This window comes from Ambystoma mexicanum, chromosome 9, assembly GCF_040938575.1.
Source record: "Ambystoma mexicanum isolate Mex_15411 chromosome 9, UKY_AmexF1_1, whole genome shotgun sequence".
Classification (NCBI taxonomy): domain Eukaryota; kingdom Metazoa; phylum Chordata; class Amphibia; order Caudata; family Ambystomatidae; genus Ambystoma; species Ambystoma mexicanum.
In genome coordinates this window covers 613,287,889-613,309,451 of record NC_090931.1, presented here as the reverse complement: position 1 = coordinate 613,309,451, position 21,563 = coordinate 613,287,889, and the positions used below count along the sequence as shown (strand labels likewise).

Here is a 21,563-nt window from a genome sequence, read left to right as displayed (position 1 = left end):
CCTTTTACCAACTTATAAGAGTATTCTAAATGCAAAGAGTAAGATATCAATGTCCCTAGCACCCTAGCTATCGAAGTCACCTGAGGGTGTAGGTTGTGTCTCTGGGCCATCCCAAAATAGTATTTACTGATTTAGAAACTAAGAGTGTACAGTATTGAAGTGTATTTGTGTTACTATTATATTGCTCCCTTCTGAAGAAGGCTTATTCTAACTGATAAATTAATAATTGTTTATTCAAGAAACCTTGAGTGTACGTGTTTATTTGAATACTTGTCACTGTGAATCTCTGTCCAACTCCCCTACAGCTCACATTGACCGCTCTTGAGATAAGCCTGGCTGCTCAACACGCTACCAAAACTGTGTAGTACATGCTTATACCAAAGGTTGGGTTTCCTATACCTGTAGTCAGAGTTGTTTGTGGTGTTCCCAGAGAGTACTGCATACAAACTTTGCCTAACAGCTGGCCCTCTTGAAGAACCCTTGCACAGCTCCAGCCAAGTGGGATAGGCTAGAAAAGAAGTACTGGGTACCGGAATCAGCACTCAAGTGCCTGAGGTCCCAACCATTGCCGGATTCAGTGGTTGCGGCGACAACGAGGAAGCAGTTCTCTAACCCGTCCTCTTCACCTTCAGTCCCTCTGGACAAGGAGGGTAAGATGTTGGACGCCATGGGGAGGAAGGCAATCTACCCCGCGACATCCACCATCAAGGCAGCCAACGCGCTGGCTATTCTAGCCAGGTACGACGGGGAGCTGTGGTAAAAGCTGGGGCCTATTGTGGAGTTCCTCCCCGATGACAAGAGGATGGAGGCAGTCGCCCACATCTAGGAGGGAGAGATGGCTTCGGATCACGCCATCAGTGATGCTGGACGTTGCCGACCCGGGGATTCCTAAGATGGCGAATGGTGTCTGGATTCGTCGCCAAGGCTGGATGAAGGCTGCGAATTTCCATCAACTTTCCGCTCGCAGGAGTTGGCAATCGGACACACGGAGGCGGCCGTCAAGCTGCTGACGGATGTGGGATTCTCCATCAATTATCCAAAGTCCTGCTTGACACTATCGCAGAACACGCTGTTCCTGGGAGCTAGGCTCGATAGTGTGCTACCTAGCTTCGCCGTCTGAGGGAAAAGTAGCGGCCATTCAGGGGAAGGTTCATCGGCTGTTGCCGATGAAGACAGCCAAAGTGCAGACCATGAAGTTGTTGCTCTGCATGATGTCATTGTGCATCTACCTCATTTGGCTCTGCAGGTTACAGATGCAATCCCTTCAGGAGTTCCTGGAGGCTCGCTGGGTGCAGTTGTCCAGAAACTTCAAGGACAAGGTCACTCTGGACGGTAAGTTCTGTTGTGCGATAAGGGGATGGGGCGACGCCTCCAACATCGCACGTGGCACAGGGTTTCAGAACCCTCCATTCCAGGAGACGGTCACGACGGATGCTTCCCTGGAAGGCTGGGGAGCCCACACAGGACATCTTCACGCCTAAAGCCTGTGGCAGCCGGAGGAGAAGGAGCCCCATATCAACATCCTGGAGCTGCGGGCGGTGTTCTGGGCCCTCAAGTTGTTCCTTCCGTCTCTGAAGGGCAAGGTGATGTGGATCTTCACGGACAACACCACCACGATGTTCTACACCAGGAAACAAGGGGGCACCCGCTCCCTGGCCCTCTCCAAGGAAGCGCAGGAACTGTGGCACTGGGCCGTTGGGCAAGAAATGTTCCTTGTTCCCCTTCACTTGGCAGGAGTCAAGAACACCAATTCGGACTCCCTCAGCAGAGTGTTTCACCCCTGCCACAAATTGGAACTTAGGCAGGACCCAGTGGGGCAGGCCCCAGATCGACCTGTTTGCAACGGTTGACAAACTCCAAACACCATCAAATTCCATCAGCCGAGGAGCCTGCGGGACACTTTCTGCTTCCTGTGGGAAGAGATGTTTCTGTATGCGTTTCCTCCATTGCCACTCCTGCTATGAGTCATCAACACACTTAAGATGGTGTCAGTGCAGGATGATACTCTTCACTCTGGCATTACCGAGGTAGATTTGGTACCCGGACCTTCTCAGCCTGTCATCGTCGCCGCCGGTCAAGCTTCCAGCGGTCCCAGAACTTCTCACCGGAGAAGGAGGCGCAATCCTGCATCACGACTTAAGACCTCTCACCCTGAGGGCTTGGCTCCTGCAGCCCTAGAGTTTGGAGGAAATGAGTTGCCGGCGGACTGCAGGGAGGTCCTCGCCAAGGCCAGGGCATTGTCGACTCTTAAGTGCTACTTGCACAAGTGGAACCGTTTCGCTATGTGGTGCCGGTCGCAGAAGATTACCCCTCTGAGGGTCACGGCCCAGCAGTTTCTTCTATGCTTGCTATCCTTGGCCAAGACTGGACTGGCGCAAGCCTCGATCAAAGTGCATCTGACTGCTATCTCGCCTACACCAGGTCTCCAGGAACGTCTTCACTTTGGTCTCATCGTCTCGTCAAGGAGTTCCTCAAAGGACATTTTCAATCTTTCCGCCGGTGAAGGCTCCTGCACTGGCATGGGTACTCACCATGGTTCTGACGAGGCTCATTGAGGCCCCCTTAAAGCCTATGCTTCAGTCCCCTCTCAAGTTCGTGGATAACGTCCTTCTTCGTGGCCATCACCTCAGCCAGGAGGATGGGTGAGAATATAGGCCCTGTCCTGCAAACAGCCATACCTGACTTTATACGAATCGAGGATGGTGCTGCAGACACACCCCTCTTTCATGCCGAAATTTCAGTCGGAATTCCACCGCAACGGACCTTTACCTTTTTTTTTTCTTCCCTGAAACCTCCATCTCCGGCTGAGAAGTCCTGGCACTCACTGGACATTGCTTGTGCCCTGAAGTTCTACGTGGCATGCACAAAGAGTTTTCGGATGACTTCACAGCTGTTCGTGAACTTTGGTCCTGTGAACCATGGGAATTCTTTGGCCAAGGCTTCCATCTCAAGGTGTCTCTCCGGCTGCATCATGCACTGTCATCCGTTGATGAACCGACCCCTGCCCGGCCATCCGAGAGCCCATTCTACCAGCGTGATCGCTGTGACGACGACGTTCCTGGCTGATATGCCCCTGCTGCACATCTGCACGGCTGCTACGTGGAGGTCCATGCACACCTTCACAAAGTTCTATTGCGTCAACGGGGATTCCAGGGAGGATTCCAGAGTCGGCCAAGCAGTGCTATGCAACCTGTTTGCTTGAGGTGAGTCTGTTACAGAGTTGAGATATACTTGCTTCTGTTGAGCCTTGCCACGTCCCGTGGTTGTGTAATGTTGTACTGTTGTGTATTTGTTATTCATGGGCATTTGAATCCATGCCAGAGCCCATGCTTTAGAAGGAAAAACGTACTTAACTGTAACTGTTTTTCCCCAGCATGGGTCTGGCATGGATTTACATGCAAACCCTCCCCCTCTGCGGCTCTTCTTGGTCATACTGCCACTTTACGTGCTTATCAAATCTGAAGATGGCTGTCAGAAGAGGGGCTTAGGGAGACTGTCATTGGCTGGGGGCAGTATGACCCGAAGGACAGTGATTGGTTTATGGGAGTAATACAGTTTTGTAAGTGAAAGTGAAACAGTTTTTCTTTTACCCAGGATTCCCAGCCTGACTGGGAATATTCAGGAACATGTGAATCCATGCTGGAGAACAATAGTTACAGTTAAGTAACTTGTTCTATCCCCCTTCTCTCTGCTCCTGTGACTTTTAAATCACATAGACAATCACCTAGTTATGGCTGGTTGCAGTGTACGTGTTCTACCAACTATTTTGTATTATTTATACCGCACAATGGGGGTACCAACTTGGGACCCTCCCTTCTTTTTTCACCATTTCTAGCGTGGTTTTGTTAGCCCTTCTTCTACCATTCTGAGAGGGGGGAGGTCTGTGTGTTTTGTCTTTGGTGGGAAACGGTATGTATCCCCTGCCTAGCCTACAGAATGTCTGGGCATGCAAGAAGTGGGGGAGGAGTCTTCCACACCCCCCACACCCCTTGTCTGCTAGAGTGCCTGAATAGGTCCAGCTAAATGCCCCTTTCTGTAAAATGCAGAGAGGTTGCAGAGGAGTGTGGGCTGGAACTGTATAAAAGGTGAGGCTTCTGGAGTGTAAAGCAAGTCGACCACAGGAAACAAGTAACAGAAGATGACCAGAGAAGCCTACAGACCCTTGAAAGTCAGTGAAGCGACCACTGCTGTCCTGACCCCGTTTTCAATGCGGAGGAGCCCCAAAGAGTACGACTCATTCCCTTTGGCTGTTTAAATACAACCAGTCCCAAGACGACCTTTGAAACAAGCCACACACCGTGGGTAATAATAAGCAGCGCTCTTATACCTGATGGTTTGTAGAGCTATATAAATGCTAAATTATTAGTTTCTCCTGAGGTCCTAGGAGCTTCCAGAGCTACAGAACCACAATACCAGGAGACCTACTGCCCATTTAGAGTGCATTGTCGTGGAATAGCCAAATCCGTCCAAATCTTTGCTGAAACCGTAAGGACACACCAGAGATCCGATCCAACTCTCCCCCCCTCACCATTGTGTGGGACTGCAGGAAGGGAAGAAGATTGACTTGGTGATCCGTGTCCTTTGTTGATCCTGCTGAAAAGGTGCCAAAACTGCACAGTAAACCAAGAAGTTGCTGAAAGTCGTCCTACGGGTGCTCCCTCGAGACTGCTGCTGAGGCACCGTCCATTGTCCTGCCTTTTGTCTCCAGGCCAAGGAATCCGGAGGTTGGGTCCAAGCTGCAACATCGCAGAGAAGCCAACAAAGACACTTCCTTCACTTCCTTCAAACCAGGGGGGAAAAAAGGTATTGCTTACCTGATTCCAACAAGTCGCTCCAGAGCGTTGGAGTGCTCGTGGAGGCGTCCAGGGCAACCCCCTCTTACCTCTGACCCAACTGCTGCTTGTATCCCCTTTTCAAGTCTGTTTTAAGGTCTCCTTTCTTAGTTGCTAACTGGCTGCTTCAATAAATTTAGACACTGGAAGAAATCAACAGGAACTCTGGGAAGCAACTTTTAGTGATCACTGGCATACATTTGGCAGGTGAAATTTAGAAAAATAAAAAGATAAAGGAAAGATTAATTATTTGACTAAAATAGTTTTCTTGTTAAAAGGTGCCTGGGGTCGCGCACATGGGACAAGAGATTCAGTGTTTATAATGGTTTTGAAGCTACCCATTGTTTAGAACTAGAACTCCAAGTATGCAACTTTTCCGTCTATACCTCAAGTCGCTATCCCAGGGTACCCGAGCTTGTAGATGCACTTTAAGATTCCTGTGTGTATAAAGGTAGAATTTCAGCAAGCAGTTGCCGAGTGAGAGGACCGCTGCGCCGGAAAGCCCCTCTTGACGCAGGTTCATAAAACATTGCAAACACAGAGTAACCAGCTCTGCACCGAATGTTACTACAAACACATTGGAAATCAAATCACAGGCACTGAAACAGGCCATTTTGACGCTGGTTGAAACACAAAAGTCAGATTATACAGGTAGTAGGTTCCCCTTTAGTGGATACACTAAAAAAGAAGAAACCGGCTCCTCATACTTAAGCAGATGAAGGGGTTTTACACTGCAAGTAGAAAAAGCAATTTGGACAGTATATTCCTTTGCTACAATCTCTCTCAAAAAGAGATTGACTCCCTCCATTTCCACTCAAGCCATAACTAAAGCAGTTAATCCTTGCATTGAAAATCGTTTTAAACCCGCACCAACTGACCCTCTGTTTATCAGAGGGCATCTTAAACCAAATTCACTGGTGGTCCCTACTACCCATAAAAGGGCTGGAACACCCTAAGCCATGTTAGAAGCACCTCCTGACAAAGAGCATAAAAAATAATGCTCTGGGTAAAAAGGTTGCAATATCAATAGTTTACTAAATGTCAATCGGTAATAATACAGCTCTCATGGCAAGCTTTAATAGAGAGCACAATGGGATCATATGGAAGATCTTGTTAATTGTATTCATGATCCCCTAAGGCCAGAAATGCTCAAACACTAATGGAAGGCAAACAAACAGCTAGCACTGTTATCAAGAATACACTTGATGACACAAACAGCTGGGAGAATAGTTGCAGACTGCACTCCAGTTAAGAGACGCACATTGGCTAAGGAGTTCTGATCATGCTGCTTGATATGCTGCTAGAAGACAGTCATATTCGGTAAATCTGTAGATGATGCAAACCTTGTCAAAGAGGTTCTTTTTCCAACCGCCATAGTTTTTGTTGCCAAAGCTAACCATTACCATCAGGGCAGTCTGGCTATACCTCTGGTGCAGGTTCCAGTGCTTGCTTTACCAATCAAGGCCTAACGGCAACATCAGTCTTCATTTCATAGACAAATCAGAAGGGGGGCATAGCAGTGTTACAGGCCAAGCCATTAAAGGCTTGGCCACACCTGCAAAACAATGACTGTTTCAGGTCTTCTCCCATGCCACCCCGGTAAGGGGTTGCATAACATAATTTGCCCACATATGGAAGGGGATCACATCAGTCACAAGTGTGTATTGTCAACTGTGACAGATGGCTATTGTGTGCAATTTCCCAAACAGCGCAATCGTCCGCCAACACAAAGGAGAATACCATTAGTCCCAGCATTAGAGGTAAACAAAGGTATTCATTCTGTGTGCTTCCTTGTTTCAAAAAAAGACAAAACACCTAGTGATCGACCTAAGACCACCAAAAACTTAAGTCAAACAGAAATTAGAATAACTATGTTGCAAGAAGTGATCCTGTTACTTAAAAAGGGAGACTTCATGGCCACACTGGATATGTAAGATGCATACTTTCATATTTCAGTGCTGCTTTCACATCGAAAATACCCAAGGTTCAGAATAGGTCATGCACATTACCAATTACAAGGTCCTTCCTTTGAGGATCGCATCACCCCTTGTATATTCAGAGTTGCTAGCAGTGGTAGCACCGGACCTACGTAGGGAAAGTATCCTAGTTTACCATTATATGATTAACTGGCTAGTAACGGGGGAACACTTTGTGTTTGTCACCATATGCAGAAAACAACTGGGGTTTTCAATCACTGAAAAGAAATACAATCTAGTTCCCAGCCATCAAAAAACGTTCCTGGGAGCAGTCATTAGTACAGAAGATACCTTATTCTTTCCTTCCAATGAGAGGGTCCAAACACTACTACAACAGAGCCCTTGTTATATAGCCGGTCTGCAGATAAGTCGGAATGGTAATGCCCTTACTCGGCATGATGGCATCATGCATCTTCATTGGGCCACATGTAAGGTTAAATATGCATTCAATGGAAGAATGGTTAGCGATACAATGGCCACACGCGAAAGGTAATTGGGACATTGTAATGGAGGTTTTTTCATCTGTGGTGTGTGGGGACAAAAGAACAAAAGAAAACATGTTACAAGGAAAACTGTTTATCAACTCGCCAACACACCTCACAATAACAACTGATGCATCACTCTCACTCTCAGGGTGAGGAGCTCACTGTCTCCACCATATTGCTCAGGGAATGTGGTCTCAACCACTTTCAAAGAAACACATCAATGTTATTGAATTGCTAGCAGTTTACAAAGCGATGCATGCTTTCCAACATCACCTAATGAGGAAGAAATGTGCTACTAATCACAAACTGCACATCAGCCATGTTTTACATCAACAAACGGGGCATGACTCACTCCCGAAGTCTGCCCACACTGGCACAAAAGATTTGGAAATGGATGCTCCAAAGAGGCATACATCTCCAGGCACAACATGCTCTAGGGGAACACCACTGCCTAGAAGATCTACCAAGCAGAAACACACACCAACCCTCAGAACACAAGAGGAAGCTACACTCGTACATTCTAAAAATGTTTACCCGTTGGGGGCAACCAAATAAAGATTTCTTTGCCACAAAAGGAAACATAAAATGACTAAATCATGCCTCCACGTTCCCACAGAAAGAATCCAAGGTTAACGCACGCATCAGTTGGTCAGGGATATTTGCAAACGATTTTCCTCCAACGCGACTCTTGAACTGAGCAATCCACAAAATGCACCAAGAGCAATTGACAATGAAATTAATGTGCCCGTACAACTTGTCACAGATTCTAGGGTTAATACTACATCTCCATCGTCAGACAACCAACTTAACAGCTTGGCTCCCAAAGTCTTGAGTTTTTACATCTTAATTTACCAGTTAAAGCATGGACATATTAAAAGAAAACATGTAAGCATAACACTAGACACTGCTACTTTAACAAATAGAAAAGATTTGTAGTGTGGTGTAAAAAGTCAAATGTCACCCAAATTGATTACTCACCATCAAATATATTGCACTATCTCTACTATACATGTTGGATTCCTTTAATTCATTAAAAATCTGTTTAGCCGCACTGTGTGCCTATACAGCATCGCAGAGCAAGATGTCATGTTGGGAAGTACCAGTCGTTAAAGCATTCATGGAATTAGTAAAACGGCTTAACCCTCCAACTGTCAACCCAGCCCCAGGTTATGATTTTAAAATGGTCTTAAGCAAGCGCATGGGCCCACCTTTTGAGCCAATTCACACAGAAAGCCTCAATGATCACTTACAAAGTCACTTTCTTCATAGCCTTTGCATCCATTAGGAGAGTAAGTGAGCTTAAGGTGTTCTCTGTGACAGAATCCCAATACATAAAAACAAGGTGGTCTTAAGAACGCTCCCTCGCTTTTCACCTAAATACATTTTTATGTTCCATGTCAACCAATCCATTGAATTACCAGCTTTCTTTAAAAATCCACAAAACTGCGGGACAAGAGCACGCCATACGCTAGAAGTTTAACGTGCAATCAGGTGTTACCTTAATAAAACCACACCACCAAGAAAACCGGCCATTTCTTTGTGTCTCTGGCCACCGGAAGTGAAGGGTATTCTGTCTCAAAGGCTACCATTTCTTAATGGATTGTAAAGTGTATAGAGAAGTGGTATACTTTATCAAATAAAACACTACAATGTACGCCTAAAGCACACACTACCCGTACTACAGGTGCTACTTTATCCTTCATTGCAAACGGACCACTAGATTATATCTGCAAGGCAGCTACATGGATTTCAGTACATACTTTCACACAGCATTACAGTGTTGATACACAAACCAGAAACAACTCAAAAGAGGGGTAAACTGTATTAAAACTTTTTTGTCTCTGTTCCTTCCTGCAGCCCACTGCCTTAATCTGGTACTGCTTGCTAGTGTATGCAAAGCATGTGATTCTTAGCAGATCCACAAGCCTCAGAAGACAAAGATGACATACTTGTAATAGTCTTTCTGATGCTTGTATGTGCTTACATTCCTATTCGCCTGCACATCCTCCCCTCGTTGAGTAGAAAGTACCATAGACGACAGGTGATATGTAAGTGGTTTCAACACAATTCTTCACATATGTATTTCAATATCACTTCACGCACCTGCATGATAAAAAAAAAATCTGAGAACCTCGACACATGAAAGATCATGGGTACAGTACACGTCACAGTAGGGATAGCATTCCAGAAACAACCCATCAATGCCCCTTTTTCAAAATCGAAAACTAATGTAATATTCTGCACCAACCACTAGATGTCAGCATATGTAAAGGATGTAAATCTAAGCAGATACAAGCATCAGAAAGATGATTACAAGTATGTAATGTTTGTCATAAACATTATTCAATAGAAGAATGGAATTGCATATGAATGAATTATCAGCGCAATATAGCAGAGTAGTTGGCTGCAAGGAAAATTGGGCAGAACCAGCAACAGAACACTTCCCTCAACTGTGTGTCCAACCCTAAGATGGTATGTGGCCTTGTGCCCAAAAGTCACAAGTTCCAAAATATAACTTCTTCAGGTGAGTCTAGTTTAAAAGGATGCTGTGGCCTGTGGTGGTACTTCAAATGTTATCCAAAGTTGGATGAAGTTTTTAGTAAAGTTCAGTTAAACACTCCACTCAATCCAAATCATTGGAGTAAGCCTAGGGAAGGATCCCTAACCAAAGTGCCACCACCACAGACCAGTTCACAGTGAGCTTAGGGCAGGGCTTTACACCCAAGGCACCCTATGGGAGACTTTGGGAGAAAGCAACATGTATGTAGACGTACTCCCCCGATTCTGGATTTCCGGATTCCGCGTGTTGTCGGTTCCAGACTTGGTTCCAGTTGATGACCTAAACAAAGACAAAGGACTTCGTCTGCAGGACACCTCAGGGACACAACAAAGACGAGACCCAATGGAGGTCACCATGATCCGGCAGTGACATGCTATTGTACAGCGACAAAAAAAGAAACCGCCACAGCACAGCTTCCCTTGAATTGAGATGTCTGGAAATGCGAGGGCCAGCAACTTGTGGCACTAGTTGAAGATCCGCAAAGTTCCATGGCTCTGCTCGTAATGGCGATGACTGCTACAGTGAGGCAGCCCAGGAAGAAAGTTGGTCTAGCAGGCACGGATCCTCCTGTGGGGGTTGAGACTGGTTGTTCCCAACGGTGCAGGGGGTCGAAGCACCAATAAAGGCCTCCTTGAGATCAAGCAGAGGAGCAGGGCTTCACCTGGTCAAAAGGGACGTCGACAGGGCATGCCAGAAATGCTATGCCTAGTGTGACGTCCACTGTACCCATGAACCCTCGCGCCCTCACACGTCAAGGTCCCTCACATTGTTTTTTTCCACCATCATAGACGGACGCTATTTCACTGAGTTCTCCTTTGGCTTATCGCCCATTGTGTTACTATCCTTTATAATCTATATCACCGACTTCCAGATATTCCGACAGCAGTAAGAAAACGACTGTCGAAGACCCTCGCCGATGGATTCATTCGGCCTTGGAAGGCTGCTTCGGCCCTCACAGTAGGGAGAGAAGGGGAGGACATTTAAGAATGTATTTGGCCCTTTTTGTTGTGCAAACTTTGTCTCCCGTGGGACCACGTTAAAGGTACCTGTCGAGCTTGTAGACTCTTCAAACCCAAGACATTGAAGGACCGCTTAACTAAACGCTGGGCCCATCACGCCATGCAGGTCGAGGCCACCATGGATGTGGAGGGTACTTTCAGTGACGGCAGCAACGCTGCAGTGTCTGACGGCAAAGGCAACGGGGAGACTGGTTTCCCAAGCGCAGGCCCCTGACCCCATCAGACAGGCCGGCAGCGTTGTTGCGGGGACGTCACCCGGCGGCAAGGGCGATCTCACCCCCCTTCCACTAAACACACAACCCACGGCCGAGACTCGACACATGTCGGACAAAGGCCATCGCACAACGTCTAGGGAGTGGTCTGTTGAATCACTGTCCTCTGGGCACTCCAGATCTCCACTTGACGGACCCGACTGCCGAAAGACAGTACAGACGTCATGAGCAAAACCATTCCCGAAACGTCGTACGTCCGCAGACGAGACTTCGGACCAGCTCGTAGCCGAGGTTCAACATTCTTTGTCGAAGATGGTAAACCCTATTCAGGCAGGAGTAGCCCATTCGGTAAAAAAGCATGTTCCATAGGGCCTAGTCAGAGGAAGGGAGTCCAAGAAGAAGTCTCTAAGACCCTCATAGGTAAAGGTCCCAGGAGGGTAGCCCCCCCCCCCCTCACAAGAGTAAGTACACACTGACACAAGATTCCTTATCTTCAGCCCTAAAGAAAAAGGCCCAGCCTTCATCTCAAGTCCCATCCACTCCACAAGATCAGGGACTTCCTATTGACCCTATGTCCATTCCTAGCTCTACCCAATGGTCATGTGGAGATATTGATAGGGTTATGAGGAGGATGACCTTCATGGAAAACATTTGAGGAAGGTCCCCATTATTTCACCAGTTTCCAGTCCACCCCTCCCACAACAGCAGCCTCTGGTTCTCAGATCCCTGAGCCCCCTTCTAAAAGGTCTTGCCCTGATACCATAGTGCAAGACCCCCCAGGTCATTGACCTGTATGACCCGGACACTGACAACGAGGACCTCTATGCATATCAAGAGGCAGCAGACCTTTATTATGGGGATGATGATTATGTTGACCCAGATCCAGACATGTATGACATGGGTACCCCGTCAATCAGGACCCTCCTGTGGCGGATTCACCCATTGATAACCAGCCCCTTTTAAATGACGTGCTTGTCAAGGCGGCTGAACATTTTCAGATAGTAACGCAGGAAACTCAGCAGGACAAAGATTTTGTTGATGATATTTTGGGGGATAAGAAAGCTGTCACTCAGTTCATCCCCCTCCTGCGGTCTGTTCAGCGAAAGATACAACTTTCGCTGGAAACACCTAATTTGACACGGGTGGTCAACCACTGCATAGAAAAGCCCCATCAGACCCCCTATACATGAGGGGACAACTCAAGCCTGATTCTCTCGTGGTCACAACTACCAGGAAGAGAGCTGGTACACCCCTAGCCTCCTCTGAGGCACCTCTGGACAAGGAGGAGAGTAAGAGGCTGTATACGATGGGGAGGAAAGTGGCCTCTTCAGCTTTGCTATCATCAGCCCCATAACCCCGCAAAACACAATTGGCCCTTTTGGGCAGGGCAGTTTCAAGCTGCTTGCTAAAGACTAATCTTGCTGCCGCAGACAACGGCGGCAGAATCATAGCAGTGGGAACTATTAAGTGTCACACGTCCGGCTTCAAGCAGGAGACACAAGCCACTCTGCTTAATATGCCCATTGAGCCCAACATACTTTTTGGTAAGGCTGTTGAGGACGCCCTGAAAACTGCAAAAGAAGTATATGATGCACTGAAGCCATTGGGCCAGCTGACCAACAAACCCACTGGCCAGACAGGTAACAGTAATTTTCGTCGCTCACGCAGACAAAATTCCCAGAGGGGTTCGAGCTATAATCAAAATCAGGGAACATTCTGGGGGAATAATCAAGGCCAGGCATCTCAAAGTACTAGAGAGGTCCACGCAGATCCTGCGGTCGGGGAGGCGGCTCCTCTTCTAGAGGTGGTACCCCACCTCGGAAACAGTGACTGCCCGCTTCAGGTGCCCTTCCATGCCTCTCCAGTAAGAGGGCGCATTTCCAACTTTACTCAAGCATGGGAGGGACTCTCCTCAGACAAATGAGTGCTGTCCACCGGAGCGGGCGGTTATTGTATAGAGCTCCTAGAGCGACCCTGGAGCCATCCCTCACACCAGAAAACCCACTCCAAGGAAGACCAACACATCCTCCTCGAGGAAATGACCACGCTGCTCCAAAAGGACGCCGTAGAAATCATCCCAGCCAATCAGGCAAACGGGGGGGTAGTTATTCAACCTACTTCCTTGTGCCAAAGAAAGATCTATCAATGCTCCCAGTATTAGATTAAGCCCTGCAAACCAACATGTCAAGCAACAAAAGTTATGCATGACTACGCTACAAGAGGTAATCCCTCTTCTAAAAAGTGGTGACTACATGGCAACACTGCATATGAAAGATGCCTATTTTCATATTTCAATGTTCCCAACGCAAAGAAGATTCTTGCGTTTCAAGATGGCGAACCAGCACTACCAGTTCAAAGTGCTGCCCTTCGGAATAGCATCTGCTCCAAGGGTTTGTTTTGTTTGTTTTTAATATTTGTAATGCACGCCAGACCCGAGGGTATCAGGGCGCAATAAGCATTAAGAAGGTTGTTCAGCTTAGGTTACAATGCTGTACAGGAACATACATTTTATACTATAGGTTATAGAAAGGGCAGTTTGTACAGAATAGGGCATGAGACAAGGAGATTGCACAGTACACAAAATACACAGAAAACAGTATACACAGTATGTTCAAATGTAGCAGGAATTACATGATATATGTAGTGAGGGATCGGAGGTCATTTTCCTTGATCCAATGGCTGAGGTTGGACCTGAAGCTGATGTAGGGTAGATCTTCCCTCAGGGGCGGAGGGAGGGAATTCCAGTATTGGGCATCATTGACCGAGAAGCTGCTTCCACCAGTCTTTGTATGTTTAAATCTGGGCACCATTAGGACGTTGGCGTTAGCAATTCTTGTAGGACGGTTGGAGGTTTGTCTCGTAAATCTGGCTGAGGTATTGTGGGGCGGCATAATGGAGACATTTGTGTGTCAAGGAGACTGTTTTGAGAAGGATTTTGTCTTTCGTGAAGAGCCAGTTGTTGGATCTTCCGATGTCTGAAATGTGGGGTTTCTTAGGAATACTAAGGGCTGCTCTCAGGGCATTGTTTTGCTAAATCTGGATCTTATTGGTAATATATTTGTTACTCCCTAAAAACAGGGCATTACAATAGTCCAGTTCAGACAAAACAAGGGCTCTTGCTAAGGTGATGCAGTTATTAGAGGTAAGGAAGGGCTTTGCTGCTCTGATTAGCTTACAGGTGTAAGCGGTAGATGACGCCATGGAGTTGACTTGGTTTTTTAAAGGTCTACGTAGAGTCTAGGTATAATCCAAGGGTTTTGACCTACTTGGCTACTGTAATGTTATTGTTATCTATTCTGAAGTTGGAATAGTTGTGGCCTAATTTGTTAAGGTTCGCAGGGGTACCAAGGATGAGAAGTTCTGTTTTGTCATTCAGGTATAGACCATAAGAGGCCACCCATGCCTGGATAATGAGGTACACTCTGTTCACAAAGGCCAAATCCTTGTTGTAATCGCCAGTCAACGGGATGAGGATCTGGGTATCATCTGCATAGTTAGTGTAGGTGATACCCAGGCAGTCTAGATCATCAAAACGGGCTTTGTGAAAATGTTCTACAGAGTTGGGGACACAGGAGCTCTGGGGCACACCGCAGGTGATGAGTATGGGGTCGGCGGCTACTATGGGTGAGAAGACACTCATTGTTCTATTGTCGAGGAAGGAGTGGATCCATCCTATCGCTTCTTGTGAGAAATGGGCAGCAAGGTCAAGGTGGTTACATAGGATTTTATGGTCCACTAAGTCGAATGCCGCTGAGAGATCAAGTAGAAGTAGTGATTCCTTTCCATTGTCTCTCAGCGCGTCAATTTGTGCCTTAAGGTCAAATAGCGCGGTTTCAGTTCCGTGTTGTGGTCTGAAGCCGGACTGACGTATTCACAAAGGTACTGGCAGTGGCGACAGCACACTTGCGCAGGGAGGCAATCCCAGTGTACACTTACCTTGACAACTGGCTGATTACAGGGGAGACTCCCATAATTTGCAGGCAAAACATTCAAAGAACTATCAACCGTCTTTCAATTGGGCTTCTCCATCAATGAGAAAAAAATCAAGCCTAGTGCCGAGCACAACCAAACAGTTCCTAGGAGCTGTTATAAACTCAGAAGAGAGGTTGGTCTTTCCATCAGAGGAAAGAGTCCAAAACATGTTACTGCAAATAGTGCATTATCAAGCCGGCCGCCAGATGAGCATGCGCAAAGCTATGCGTTTGCCAGGCCTGATGGCATCTTTCATTTACCTGGTACCACATGCACGCCTGCGCATGCGACCCATGCAGGAGTGGTTGGCGAAACAGTGGTCTCAAGCAATTGGTCAGTGGGAAGATCTAGTGGTTGTTTCACCAACACTAGTACAAAGCGTTCGCTGGTGGACGAGACAAAATCTATTGAAGGGGATACCCTTCCACGATCCGGAAGTGCAAGCGATTTTCACGACAGACCCCTCACTCGCCGGGTAAGGGGGCTCATTACCTTCATCACACAGCTCAGGGTCTGTGGTCTCATGCAGCAGCACAGAACCACATCAATCTTCTTGAACTACTGGCGATATTCATGGCCCTTCAGCCATTTGAGTTTTCACCTAGCGAACCAATCAGTGTAAGTCCTGACAGACAGCACTACGGCGATGTTTTACATCAACAAACAGGGGGTACACGTTCTTCAAATCTTTCCAGGCTTGCGCAACACATTTGGAGATGGTTACTCAAACGGAAAATGTCCCCATCGTCACAGCACGTTCCAGGGGAACTCAACTCTCTGGCAGACTCACTGAGCAGAGATCCCCTACCAGAGGAACACGAATGGCAACTACACGCAGGGTTCGTAGAGCACCTCTTCTCTCAGTGGGGCTTCCCCACAATAGACTTGTTCGCTACAAGAAGTCAGTGCCCAGACTTAGCATCCAGGTTCCCCCAACTGGGCACCAAGGGGAGCTCCCTATGGATGAACTGGTCAGGGAAATTTGCTTGCGCTTGAACCCTCCAACCCGACCCCACCCCCCCCCCCACCTCTCATGAAGAAAGTGATGAACAAGATCGACAAGGAACCAGTGACGCTTATCCTAGTTGCTCCTATGTGTGCCAGACAATCTTGGTATCCACATCTGCGCAAACTGGCGATGTGCGATCCCATCAAGCTTCCGTGCTTCACCAATCTGCTCACTCAGCAGGGGGGGGATTAACAGTGCACCCGCAACCTCACTCACTGAACTTGGCAGCATGGCTCCTGAAGTCCTAGAGTTCGGACATCTTAACCTGCCACAGAGGTGTATGAATATCCTGAAAGAAGCAAGAAAACCCAACACTAGGCACTGTTATTTTGAAAAGTGGAGACGATTTGTAATTTGGTGCCAGTCTAAACAAATTAACCCCATAGAATGTACCCCATCCCACATTCTAAAATGTTTACACCACTTGCTAGACTCAGGGTTAGTATTCAACTCTTTAAAGGTCCACCTGGCAGCCTTGTCAGCCTACACCACCTCCCACAATAAGGTCTCCTGGTGGAAGGTGCCAGTCATTAAAGCATTTATGGAGGGAGTAAAGACTCCACCGTCCGATTTCGAATCTGCCACCAGGATGGGATCTCCATGTTGTACTTGCTAAACTCATGGGACCACCTTTCGAGCATATGTGTTAGGGAGAATTCTCAGAAATGTGCCAATTCCCTCTACCTTAGAGACCCCCAGCAACTTTATTGGATTTTGAGTACTTGATTTTTTAACCTGGCGAGAGTGAGACCCCCCCCCCCCCACTCTCATGTGTTTTAATGTGATTTAGTACTCTGTTTCTTTTGCTTGTGTAGTCGGACAAACTCCATAGGCATCATCTTTTACATTGTGTCACACAGCACCTTCAGTGCAGTGCCACAGGGAAGTCTTTCAGATTTTCCAAAGGTTTAAATACCTTCTCTGAGATAAACTACTGTTTCCCAGAGCAGTAAAGTGAAATTGACTTTACTTACATGTATAACTTTCTCGACCCAGCACACACCATCTTACAATAGGGTGTTGGAGGGATTACTAAGTATCCCCTTTGTCTAGCTTCTCAGGCCATTTTTATGTTTCCCTTTCCTCACTGAATGGCTGGTGGCAGTGGTTTGCTTTTTACTACCATTATGGAATTTTACCGCGAGCTGCGTTTGCAGCCACGGTAAAGCACCTATGGGTGCCATTTTTGGCGAAATGGGACGATCTTTTTTCACCATTTCTTTGCGGAAAGGTCCTTCTTGAGATTTAATTGGGCACCGTGCCCGATTTCCTTTTCTTTGTACTGCCTGCTCCTAAAATGGCTGGCGCAACGCGGCATGGAAACGAGGCCAATCTCACACTAGCGACAGAGACGCTTCTTTACCCTCCTTTCAGAGCTGCCAGGGGACCACTCCGGTGGTGATAGTGCGCGGTACAAATGTCCTTTAACATTAACATATCATCTCCGACGGCAGGCGGAAGCGCCGGCGGCCATGACTAAGGCCACATAAAGGCCCTGTTTGCCCCTGTTCGCCACAGGGCGCTACGGACTTCCTGATGAATCTGCTTTCTCACCTTTTCCTCACCACTTCACACTTATGAACTTAAGACTGTCCCAGCCTAATGTTGCTCACTAGAGCCATAACGCCCAAGGCAAGCGTAAGTGAGTATTATCATAGTGAATACTACTGTACTGACTCTGCCTTACTCTAGCTGTTAGGCAGAAACCTGTGCAGTTCCCTCTGGGACCACTGCAAAAGATTTAAGACTACAGGTGTTTGGCAGTAAACCCACTTGGTAGCAGTCTGCACCACACAGATTCACTTGGTAGCTGTGGCTGAGCAGTCAGACTTCCCTCAAGAAGAGTTAGGCAGTATACAGAGCATTCACAATAGGTCAAAAGAACACAGTAGAACAAGTAAACACTGACCAGGGCTTGGTGTAAAAGAGATATCATTATTTATTTAAAACCACATCTAGAAAAACACAGGCACTATAATAGTAAGCAATTCAAAAACACGGTCACTAAAAGATATACACTCCCTTAAAAGAATATTAGACAAGTCTTAAGTAAAGCCCCACTTAATTTCAGACAGCGGTGAGCGCTTAACGCAGATGGCACTCTAATAATTTGTTTAAAAAGGGAGAGAAAAAAAGAATAAATTGAAACAGGTCCCAACACTTACAAGAACACAACAAGAGAGGAAGGCAAAGTAAAACCGTGAATTTAGAGTTCAGTAGGCCGGATCCACTTTAAGAGGATCAAACGAAATGTGTCCAAGGTCACACGGTTGCAGTGCACAAAAGTCTTGAAAAGGTTCAAAAAGAGTTGGACCAAAGAAAGGGACCAGTTAGAAGGTCAAGGCGGCCAGCCCAGTCCTAAGAAGGGTCCAAACTGAGAGCACCCCTGCAAGAGCCTTTATGTGTGAACTGTGTTGTGGTGTTAGACTAGGGCTGGACTTTAAAAAAAAAAATAGAATTTATTGCATTGTTTTGTTGGCCACACCTTAGAATTTAGGATAGCTGGGAGGCTATGGACCCAGGTATAGGGTTTGAACTTTTTGTTGTCCACATCCTTATGATCCTTTGTTGTGTCACAGGGATTCCTAGAAGGGACGAGGACTTATAAGATGGTAATGCTAATGATTTGGACTCATGCCACCGGAATCAGTGAATTATGGAAAAACCTTTTACTTGAAGTTGCCCCTTTGCTCGCATTGTTTTATACAGCTATACTGGTTTCCCTACGTATGTACTCCGTGCATGCCTATAAGGGTTTGGTCCAATCCCTATGCTAAAAAGGCTCTCAATAAAAGCCACTTGTTTGAGCCTCTTAATAGTTGTCACGTGTCCTTGTTCCGCCATTACCATGCAGATCCAAAGTGCTGCAAAGCTATCTCGACTCTTGATGCTTTTGTAAAATTGTTTGAGTATAGAGTACCTTGGAAAGGTTGATTTACTTAAACATTTGTGGATTTGAGCTCTGTTTTTGAATTGGTAAATAGCCAAAACTTTAAGCAATGCTGGAAGGAATAGGCATGGACCTTTTTTGATTTAAAGGCATTCTGTCACGAGTTGTGGTTAGCTGGTTATCTTTGGTACTAGTAGTGAATTTCCTTTTAGCATGTGTACTAAATGTTGGGGCTCTCATGTTGCTTACCCAGTGGTTTAATCGGTTGCCAATTGGTACAGCTTTAGGTCATTGGCTATGAATCCACTTCCCTTTGTGATCATCCAAACTTCTAATGCATGTTTTTGTATTTTGTACATTCTATACGGATTAAATGTGCCCTCCCAAAGCTGAAAGGAAAGGGGCTTGGGCAGTGAAGACTTGCATTTTTCCACCCTGTTTTCCAAAGTTATGTATCTGAGAAATGTTTTTTCCATGCTTTGCGTATAAGAAAAAACTAGAATTTAATTTGATTGCAATTCACTGTTTTCAATATGTATTGATTGCACTAGCGTGTAATGATCTTTATATAGGATGTCATCCTTTTATGATTTTTTTAATTTTTATTTACAGGGACAGTTGCTTAAAGCTTCATGACCATACATTTATTACTATGATATTGCATCTGGCTAGAAATTGATTTTAGTACATACATTTATATAAGGAACACTTTAAAGACATGATTTTATCTTTTGTTAGGTTTTCATGAGATATTTCTGCAAAATACAGAGCTGGACACTTTTCTGAATTCCAAACAAAATAATAATTTGACATTTATATTCAGAGAATGCCGAGAGGAGACTAAATAATAGGATGTACTGTTGCCTCTATTTAAACATATTTTGCGAGTACTGCTTGAGCATGGTCACAATCCACTATCATGCAAAACAAGGGGGGGTTCTCGGAGTCCCTCTGCTGGTCAACAAGTCTCGGTTTCATGAGTCTTACTCTGATTATTTAGCTCACTATCTCTTTCACAGAGGAGAAATATCCATAACATATCAGTGTTTGTCCTGCCCTGGGGCAGTCCAGCATCGAAATGCCAGGCAATTCTCCTCTGAACAAGAGTACGGACAGCAACCCCAGAAACATGTTTCGGCCTCGTTGGGCCTCATCAGTAGGGTGGCGTTGTCTCTCTAAGAGCAGTGAACAATCCACTATCTTGCCAGGGGCGACACCTTGTCACTGTACCTTTTTCATCGGGTCAGATTTTTCATACTTTCCCCTTCATTAAAAATACATTCGTCTCTCGGGGCGTACAGGGAATCCTTACATGACTTTTGGAAGGTTTGAAGAGTACATTGCTACCTTTTCAGATGGATGTCCTCTTCCGAGCTATTCATTGCTGTTTTAATGCTTATTGGTTCCCCTTTAGAGACATTGCACGATTGTACATTTTCGGATGCTGAAGGTTGCTTTTCTCGTTCTTGTCAAGTAAGGTAGGAGATTGAGACACAGGCCCTATTGGCTAATAAGCTCTTCTCAGTAGTCAATCTGTGAAAAGTGATGTTGAGAACGCGCCCTGCTTTCATTCACTGGATGGTATTGGGGATCCAGCATAAGTAGTCGATTAGTCTGCCAATATTTCTTCAAAGTTAAATATCTCCTGTTAAAGACGCCCGCTGTCAATGTTGAAAGCTTTTTGAAGATTTTACTTGAAAAGGGTGAAAGATTTCAGAAATTATTCCAACTCTTTTGTCCCATTCCCCTAACATTACGGTACAAGCCAAAACCAAATATATTGAGGTAGTTTGCACTTAACACATAGCTAAGTAGGCCTTCCAGAAATGTTTAGAGATTATTTTCGATGAGAAAATTAGGTGCCAGAAACATCGGAAGGGCATCTTTCTGTAGATATTGTGTGTAGTCTAATGTGAAAACTGATTTGCATGTTTGATAAGTAACTTTCTGATACTTGTATTTATCATTCTCCCTCATATTATTTTGTCCCATGTCTGAGGAACCTGTTGAAAAGGGTGATCTTGCTGAAATGGCTGTTTCTGTTAAAGTGACTAACTAGTCATAGATCTGCAAGATATCTTTACCACATATGTGACTATCCCTTTCTCCCATAACTTGAATACCAAGGGGTTTGCAACTGGGCTGTAAATCAATGGAAGAAGGCCCCTTTGTGTTCCTGCCTAAAGCATTCTGGAAAAAGATTGCCAATGCTTCAGAGAGTGGAATTCTTTGCTTTCGAAGAAAAAGCGTTTGTAATTCCGACCAGATTGTGGGCAGTAGTCAGAAAGGCGATGCAATCTGTAATGAAAACTTTCCTCAATAACAATTACAGGTAAGTCACTGACTTTTCTTGCCAGAGCCACTTATCTGGAATCTCTTGCTAGCATCAATGTTAGTGGCATATAGCCAATGATGATGGTTGTGCACGTTTGGAGAAATATTGGTGTTGTCATTGCTTTGATAATTAACATTTCTTCTTAAAGTATGTGTATATATATTTCTGAGGCTTGTGGAATCTGCTTAGATCACATGCTGTGCATAGGCCGACATCTAGTGGAAGCTGCGGAGTATTACAGTTTGTTTTTCGAAACTCGAAAATGGGCGTCGA

General features: G+C 45.9%; 1 protein-coding gene across 1 annotated transcript in view; it reads left to right on the top strand.

Moving 5' to 3' along the window:
• Nucleotides 1-21,563, top strand: part of TAOK1 (TAO kinase 1) — a 1,754,180-nt gene that overhangs the window by 1,233,544 nt on the left and 499,073 nt on the right. The window lies entirely within an intron of this gene.